Raw genomic sequence first — 6,574 nt, forward strand, 5'->3', positions numbered from 1 at the left:
AAGAATGGTCTCCCACATGCTCTGTGAGGGTACCGTGATGGCCCCTAAGGTAGGGGACTGTGTCTGGGCCTCCGACATTTGTGATGAAGGGGAGTCGAAATGGAATCTCAATTAACAAGACATTATTTTAAGAATTTATTTTAAGCGAAATAAAACACACGTCACATACCCTTTACCATCATCACCATTTTAAGTGCACGTTTTTGAGGCATCAGATCTATTCACTTGCTCGTGGAGCCATCACCCTCATCCCTAGAACTTTTCATCTTGCAAAACCAAAATTCCACAACCATGAAAGCCTCCCTCCCCGTTCCCTCTTACTGCCCTGGCACCGATATCCACTTCAGTCCCTGAGCTGTCGGCTCCAGGGCACCCACTGGAGTGGAATCCTGCAGTGTTTGCTGACGGGTCATTTTGGAAGGCTGACTTTCAGTCTGAAGCTCTGCCTGTTTGCATCTGAAGAATCTGCATTTAAGGAGAGGGTGTATGAGGAAGGGGGTGTATGAGGGACAAAGGTGTCCGGGGTGCAGATGAGCCAGGACCTGACCAGCTGCCTTTTGGGTCCTCTGGTCCCATCTCTTGGTCTGTGCCTCATCTGCATCATCACTGTCCCCACTGGCACCCCTGGGGTGTTGTTGTCTGAGTGAGATTCCCCTGGTGCCCTTGCTCTCCTCCCCTCCTCCTGCTGGTTCGGGCGGGAACTGCTTGCTGTGTGGTCTCTACTCCAGAGGCACAAAGGACCCTGTAGCATGGACCTGCAGAGTGTGGGGTGTGGTCCCAAGCCCAATCTGCATTTAAGGAGAGGGTGTATGCGGAAGGGGGTGTATGAGGGACAAAGGTGTCCGGGGGTGAAGAGGAGCCAGGACCTGACCAGCTGCCTTTGGGGTCCTCTGGTCCCATCTCTTGGTCTGTGCCTCATCTGCATCATCACTGTCCCCACTGGCACCCCTGGGGTGGTGTTGTCTGAGTGAGATTCCTCTGGCGCCCCTGCTCTCCTCCCTTCATCCTGCTGGTTGGGGAGGGAACTGCTTGCTGTGTGGTCTCTACTCCTGAGGCACGAAGGACCCTGTGGCATGGACCTGCAGAGTGTGGCGTGTGGTCCCAAGAGCATGGGGCCCACATAGGACACAACATCGGGCCGTGACAAGTGCTAGGTTGCCTCATCCCTGACAGGGAATGTTGCCAAGATCCTGCTCGGGAGGGCGTGGTGGGTGGCCTGGGACCCCAGAGGCCCCATTCCTATCCTGGAGCTTGGGGAGTGCATCCCCATGGGCTCCGGATTCAGCCCATATCTCAGCCATATCCCTCTGTCCAGTCTTGAACTCAGAAGAACGAGCTCTCTTGTCCACAACACAGGCCCGGTCCTGTTGGTATTAGGATTCTTTAATTTAGCCGTCCTGGGATAGCAGCTCTTTTGAGGCCTGAGAAGGAACAGCTCAGGCGTGTACAACAATTTCAGATGAAACTAATATTCAATGACTATCTCTAACTACGCGGTTGTTGACTTCTATCAGTCATTATTCTCCTGGTTTTAGCTCTGATGTGGGGATTACAGAGGAGTCAACATTTAAATCTTCATAATCTGTGTATTTGTGGCTTCAGTATCATTAGTGACCCATAGTTTTTTATGGTTTGAAAGAGTTATTGATTTCATGTATCATGTAAAGGATTTACAATGATGGTAGGGCAATTAAGATTACAATAATGGCTAGTAAATTGTTCACATTTTCTCTACCTGTGCATCTATTGTATGTATATGAGTTAGTTTAGATGTTAATATTAGTGAAATAATATAGAGGACTAGAGAACTTATTTTAAAAATCACTATTAATGTGTGATGATGAAAATGTAAAAGTTCTTCCATAATCGGTGATGTTGTATCTTGAGAGCCTAGATGAAATTTATATGCCATAGTGATATACAGGATTTTAGCCTATGATTTAACTTTGACAAAGCTACATTACTTTTTACTTTTATCTCATTTATTGAGAAAGACATAATTGTTATGGTGTTGGCTTGAAACTGCTTGAAAAGGACTTGAATCCTTCCTTATTTTACATTCACATAGGTAGGATCTTGAAACATAGGATATGGTGGAGGGCATTTGTGTAACCATTCTAGGTTAGGAGTAGGAGTTTCCACTGCTAAGGCTTCTTGTTTAGATGCAAATGCTTTTCAAAGTATGAAGAGTATTAGCATTACTGCTGCTACTGAGATGAAAGAGCCTAAAGACAAAATATTTCATGTTGTGTGTGCCTCAGGGTACACAGACTAACGTAGTGACATCCCTGAGAGGCCAAGAAAGTGCTGCAGGAAGTCATATTTACTACTACAAATATACTTGTGAAGTGAATTTTTGCTCACGCTGAGATAACTGTATAACCTGAGAATAGTGGGAATCAGTGTAGGAGCCTCCTATAATAGTGAAGACTGCTCCCATGGACATTAGGTCATGGACGTATGCTACTACATAGTATGTATCCTGGAGGACAATGTCTGGGGTTGAGTTGGCTAAGATGATCCCTGTCACGTTCCCGGACGTGTTCCGGGGCCACGTCCCTGTGAGAGACGTGCGGGATCCGGGGCGGGGCGCCAAGAGCCGAAGGGTTTGCTGGGTCCCGCCCGCCCTGGCCTGGGAGGTCGCCAAGCCCTCCGCCACCCCGCGGTACCCGAGGCCTCCGTTCCCCTGCCGGGGCGGGCTGGCCGCGGGGCTGGCGGTAAGGCGCAAGCGCCAGCGAAGCTGGGCCTCAAGAGGCAGCCCGCGGGCCCGACCCCTGTCTATGGCCATACAACCCTGAACGCGCCCGATCTCGTCTGACCTCGGAAGCTAAGCAGGGTCGGGCCTGGTTAGTACTTAGATGGGATACCGCCTGGGAATACCGGGTGCTGTAGGCTTTTTGCCTCCCGCCCCGCCTTCTCCTTTAGTCGCCCGCGGCCGAGGCCGCCTCCTCCCACGCCGGGCACCGCTGCAGGCCCCGCCTTCTCCTTTAGTCGCCCGCGGCAGAGGCCGCCTCCGCCTCCGCCTCCGCCGGGCACCCTTGCAGGCCCCACCTCCTCAGGCCCCTCCCACCACAGCGCGCGCCGGAGGGAGCGCTCCCCGCCGGCCTGGCCGGGGCCAGGCGGCCAGAAGGCGGCCCTGGAAGGCAGCGGCACACCAGACGCTCCGGGGGTGGCTGGCCCGGACCCAGACTCCGCCGCAGGGCCGGGGCCAAGATACACGCCCATGAGTGGAAGTGCCGTATGCTCTGTAGCTCTGTTTTTTAGATGTTTTAGGAAACACCATACACTTCTCCAGAGTGGCCGTTTGCAATTTACATCCCTTCCACCAGCATAACAAGGCTCCCTTTTCTCCATGGCTTGTCCTGCATTTCTGGGTTTTACACTTTTTCAGGATGGCCCTTTTGACCGATGCGAAGTGAGACTTCTTTGTAGTGCTGATGTGCATTGCCCGCTAGTTTGGTTGGCCAAAAAGGGCGTATGCGTTTTTTCCTAAATATATCCAGGAAAAAAACGCACACGCCCTTTTTGGCCAACTGCATCATTGTCGAAGTTCTGCCGCTTTTCAGGTGCTTTAAAGGCGACTCCAATCTACCTCTTGAAAACTGTTTCCTGCAATTCTGCCTTGCTTTCAAGTTCTCTTCATTGCCTTACCTCTGTATATTTTTGGACGATTGTTATCATTTATAACACTGCAGGTTTGTGAATTGCAGTGCCCCTGAGCTCCATTTTTCAACTCGCCTTTTTTGGAGGCGAAACCACAGGATTGCTTCAGGCCCTATTCTGGTTCCAGGGGGCAGGCTGAGCCTTTGGTTAATTCTTCTTCCTGATTGGAAATTAGAGTGACATGTGCCTGTCCAAACACCTAGAGCTGGTCTCTCATTGGTTCTTTTTCCCGTTCATCCTCTGGACAAATTTCAAACTGTACGAAACAGGAGTTTAAAAGTGTTGGTTCTCCAAGTGGGGAGATTATTAGTAAAGCGGGTGGAATGTCGAACCCGAGCACCAGGAGATGAAAAATGAGGTGCGTTTTAGAAACCTTTCCCGATCACACAGTGTACCATCCTCTGGGTTTCCCGTGCATGCTTTAGCTGTAGGAATATTCCCTTGATCCTGGAGGTATGGGAACCATGGAATGGGTAGCACGCAGTATTACTTATTAAAGGGTCTGCATTTGCTCACCAACCTCACCAATCATCTCGGCCACAAGAGTGTCCAACCCTATGTTTCTTCCAGCTATGGGTCTAGATGTGGTCAATCTAGGTTGCATCACACCCTCTGAAGGAAATTTGTAAGAATTCTCTCTCTTTCACTATCTTTTTTTTTGTAATTTATATTTATAATGGGGTTTAGCTATTTTTCAACGCTGTGTTTATGCCCCTTTACACCCACTCGATTCACTTACAGAGAGATATCAATAAATACTTTTTAAGATTCTTACTACGCAGATATATTCTTCTGTGGTGAATAGGGTGTGATGAGTCCAGTTCACTGAGCAATGATAGGTCTTGTCTATTACATATATGGTTTATGGAACGCTTTTGGTGCTAATTTCAAACTCTTGTTTTATGCATCACCCCACCTCATCTTTCCCCTGAAGCAGCCATAAGTGTGTTTTCCAAAAGTGTTACTCTGTTCTGTTTTGTAATACAGTTCATGTGTAGCGATTTTTACATTCCCTCTATAAGTGATATCTTATGGTACGTTTCTTTATCTGCGTGACTTATTTCTCTTAGAATCATCGTGCCTAAACCACTCATTATGCTGCTAGTAACCTTATGACATTGATTTCATGCTGAGTGATATTCCATTGTACATATGTACCGCAACTTGTTTATCCATTTTTCTCTTTCGTGGGATATTTAAAGTGTACCCGAGTTGAGGTTCTTGTAAACAGAGCATCCCTCGAATTTGGGGTGCCTGTGTCCTCTCGATTTTTGGTTTTCCCCAGATATACGCCCATGAGTGGAAGTGCCCTATGCTCTGTAGCTGTGTTTTTCAGATGTTTTAGGAAACACCATACACTTCTCCAGAGTGGCCATTGACAATCTACATCCCGCCCATCAGCGTAATAAGGCTCCCTTTTATCCATGGCTTGTTCTGCATTTCTGGGTTTTACACTTTTTCACGATGGCCCTTTTGACTGATGCGAAGTGAGAACTCTTTGTAGTGCTTATTTGCATTACCCGCTTCTTTGGTTGGTCAAAAAGGGCGTGTGCGTTTTTTCCTGAATATATTCAGGAAAAAACGCACACGCCCTTTTTGGCCAACTGCATCATTGTCGAGTTCTGCCGCTTTTCAGGTGCTTTAAAGGGGACTCCAATCTACCTCTTTAAAACTGTTTCCTGCAATTCTGCCTTGCTTTCAAATTCTCTTTGTTGCCTTACCTCAATATATTTTCGGACGATAGTTATCATTTATAATCCTGCAGGTTTGTGAATTGCAGTGCCCCTGAACTCCATTTTTCATCTCGCCTTTTTGGGAGCTGGCCGCAAAACCGCAGGATTGCTTCAGGCCCTATTCTAGTTCCGGGGGGCAGGCTGAGCCTTTGGTTAATTCTTCCTGATTGGAAATTAGAGTGACATTTGCCTGTCCAAACACCTAGAGCTGGTCTCTCATTGGTTCTTCCTCTTCCCGTTCATCCTCTGGACAAATTGCAAACTGTACGAAACCGGAGGTTAAAGGTGGTGATTCTCCAAGTGGGGGCATTGTTAGTAAAGTGGCGGGAATGGCGAACCCGAGCACCAGGGGATGAAAAATGAGGTGTGTTTTAGAACCATTTCCCGATCACACGGTGTACCATCCTCTGGGTTTCCCATGCATGTTTTAGCTGTAGGAAGATTCCCTTGAACCCGGAGATTTGGAACCCATGGAATGGGTAGCCCACAGTATTACTTAAAGGATCTGCATTTCCTCACCATGGTCACCAATCCTCTCGGCCACAAGAGTGTCGAAACTTATGTCTCTTCCAGCTGTGGGTCTAGATATGGTCAATCCAGGTAGCATCACACGCCCTGAACGAATTTTGTAAGAATTCTCTCTCTTGCACTGATTTCTTTTTGTAATTTATAGTTATAATGGGGTGTAGCTGATTTTCAATGCTGTGTTTATGCCCCTTTACACCCTCTTGATTCACTTACAGAGAGATATCAATAAATATTTTTAAGATTCTTACTACGCAGGTATATTCTTCTCAGGTGAATAGGGTGTGTTGAGTCCAGTTCAGTGAGCAATGAGTAGGTCTTGTCTATTACATGTTTGGTTTATGGAACGGTATCTGTGCTAATTTCATACTCTTGTTTTATGCATCACCCCACCTCACCCTTCCCCTGAAGCAGCCATAAGTGTGTTTTCCAAATGTGTGACTCTGTTCTGTTTTGTAATTCAGTTCATGTGTAGCAATTTTTACATTCCCTCTATAAGTGGTATCTTATGATACGTTTCCTTATCTCTGTGACTTATTTCTCTTAGAATCATCGTACCTAAATCACTCATTATGCTGCTACTAGCCTTATGACATTGATTTCATGGCTGAGTGATATTCCATTGTACATATGTACTGCAAATTGTTTATCCA

General features: G+C 47.2%; 2 protein-coding genes and 1 non-coding gene across 8 annotated transcripts in view; 1 reads left to right on the forward strand and 2 right to left on the reverse strand.

The window, feature by feature from the left end:
- Window positions 1-6,574, reverse strand: part of LOC102976581 (EKC/KEOPS complex subunit TPRKB) — a 279,834-nt gene that overhangs the window by 101,191 nt on the left and 172,069 nt on the right. The window lies entirely within an intron of this gene.
- The window catches only part of LOC112067517 (EKC/KEOPS complex subunit TPRKB-like), a 166,645-nt gene that overhangs the window by 45,165 nt on the left and 114,906 nt on the right, over window positions 1-6,574 (reverse strand). The window lies entirely within an intron of this gene.
- On the forward strand, window positions 2,777-2,895 carry LOC112067528 (5S ribosomal RNA). Its single transcript, XR_002893323.1, has one exon. It is a non-coding gene; the product is annotated as a 5S ribosomal RNA (ribosomal RNA).

Source organism: Physeter macrocephalus, chromosome 12 (assembly GCF_002837175.3).
Source record: "Physeter macrocephalus isolate SW-GA chromosome 12, ASM283717v5, whole genome shotgun sequence".
Classification (NCBI taxonomy): domain Eukaryota; kingdom Metazoa; phylum Chordata; class Mammalia; order Artiodactyla; family Physeteridae; genus Physeter; species Physeter macrocephalus.